Source organism: Chrysochloris asiatica, unplaced genomic scaffold, assembly GCF_000296735.1.
Source record: "Chrysochloris asiatica unplaced genomic scaffold, ChrAsi1.0 scaffold00019, whole genome shotgun sequence".
Classification (NCBI taxonomy): Eukaryota; Metazoa; Chordata; class Mammalia; order Afrosoricida; family Chrysochloridae; genus Chrysochloris; species Chrysochloris asiatica.
Genome location: NW_006408537.1, coordinates 23,136,314 through 23,138,727, shown reverse-complemented (window position 1 = coordinate 23,138,727; position 2,414 = coordinate 23,136,314).

Genomic DNA, 2,414 nt, shown 5'->3' with positions numbered 1-2,414 from the left:
AACTGAGTTCATGGGTTTTCAATGGTAGCTCTTCAGAAGATTACCAGGCTTTTCTTCCCATGTGTCTCTGGGTGGACTCAAAGTCCTAAAATTTCAGCCAGCATGTTAGCTGTTTGCTTCACCCAGGGAGTCATTTAAAAACAGATCATCATAAACATGATTTCACTGAAGCTGTTAGGTGCTGTTGAGTCATTTTCAACTCATAGCTACACTGTATATGGTTTCTAAGGAGTGAATGGTGGGTTTAAACCACTGATCTTGTAGTTAGCAGTCCAGTGCTTATCCTACAGTGACAAACCAGTACTCCCCAAACCCCCAAACTATCTTAGTACATAAAAAAACTGATATGATTGACACATTTTATTTCCACAATTTTTTTAAAGAAACAAAATTACTAGGTAAGGTGAGAGAACAGTGATAATGACAAACAAAATTTAAGTGTCTGTGAGTTTGGTGTGACCCAGGCCAGAATAGTGTGGGATTTGTACTGTACTTTGTGAGACTCTAATGTTACTGTCTTAGGCTGGGATTTCTAGAGAAGCAAAGCCAGTGAAACATATTTTTGTATATATTTGGTGGTGGTGAAGGTGTGCCGTGGAGTCAGTTCCAACTCATAGTGACCCTGCATAGGGTTTCCAAGGCTGTCAATCTTTAAGGGAGCAGAAAACCTCATCTTTCTCCTGCAGAACGTCTGGTAGATTTGAACTGCTGACTGTGAGCTTAGCAGCCTGACTCATAACCACTATGCTACCAGAGTTCCTTGTGTACATATGAGAAATTTATTATCAAGGAAATGGCTTAACATTGCAGAGTCCAGGTCCTCGACAGAAGAGAGAGAGAGGGAGGAGGCTTTCTGGAGTGCCCATTATATTAGGAGTCCACACCCCTAAGAAAGCTTCCCTTCAAGTGATTGGCTGCTCATAGCCACTCATCATATAGTTAACTATGTCTGTATTAGGTTTCAGCCCATCCTAACTGCTAAATCTCTGGAAATCCTGGCCTAATCAAGTTGACACAAAACCCTAACCATTACAGTCATATTAAGAAAGATAATGAATAGAAAATGAGTGGAGGGAGGAGAGAAGAAAATGGTTATAAGGTTCTATGTTGTTGCTAAGTGCTGCGGATTTGGTTCAAACTCAACCCTATAGGGATTCAGAGGCAGGAAATCTTTATGGGAGCAGAAAGTCTCATCTTTCTCCAGAGGAGCGGCTAGTGGATTTAACTACTGACCTTGTGGTTAACAGCCCAGCATATAACTCATCATGCCACCAAAACGCCATATATATATGTTGTTGTTAAGGGCTGCCGAGTTGTGTTCCGACTCATAGTGACCTTGTACAGGACTTCTGAGAAGCAGTTGGTGGGTTTGAACCACTGATCTTGTGGTTTGCAGCCCAGTGCTTATCTTAAAAGTGCCATACCAGGACTTTCCACATATATTCATACATGTGTGTGTATATATATAAATATATATATTTATATTTCTTTGCCTTCTCTGGATTTATATTCTCTCTTAATAGAGCTGTTGCTTGCTTTTCACAATCTTAAATAAAACTGCCAAGCTTTAAATAAGCCAAAGCATTTATAAGAAAACCTATTTTCCTCTCTCTTTTTTTATCATTTATTAAAAGGACCTGCCTTGAGATTCTAGTTGTAGAGCTTCCTTTAAAGTGGGAAAAGGCAGGGCAGATGTAGAAGTGAGATCTCAAGCAATTAAGGAAAGGATTTCTCAAACATTTTAATTGCATGGGAAAATCTGCCTCTTCTCTCTCTTCTGAGAGTGATTAATACTAGAGAATACATCAAATCAAGATCTTTTGTGAGTCTTGTTGTTGTTAAGTGCTGTCGAGTGGGTTAGAGCTGGCTTATCTAGTGTGATTTCAGGATATCTAGACGGTGCTACCTCCACAATTTCTCCTCAGAGGTTCTACCATTAGAGATGAGTAAGGTGTTATTTAAAACAAACCCAGGTTTAAAAACTGTGACAGAACTAGGTAGGCTGTGACCACTTAGTCCTGTGACAGAGCTTAGGTGGCTGCCTTGGGGAGTGGGAAGTATGATAGACAAAGGAGAATGACAGCACCTTCTGGAAAGCCCCAAACAGCATAAGGAGAGATAGGACTTCAATAAGTGGGGCGTGAAGAAAAAAGGGATAGGGATGAGGTGGGAGTTTGCCAATGTTGTATAGCATGAAATAGAAAGTATTTTGGCCTGTGAACAATTCCAGACTAGCAGAATTTAATTCTATTTTGTGCCTAGGATTAAGTGTTCAGATGTCAGTTTTTCTTGAAGCATCTTATGCATCTCTAACAGCTGAACTGCCACCAGAGTTAGAAATTGTTGTTGTTGATAGGTGCCATCAAGTCTGTACTGATTCATAGTGACTCTATGCACAACAGAACGAAACACTG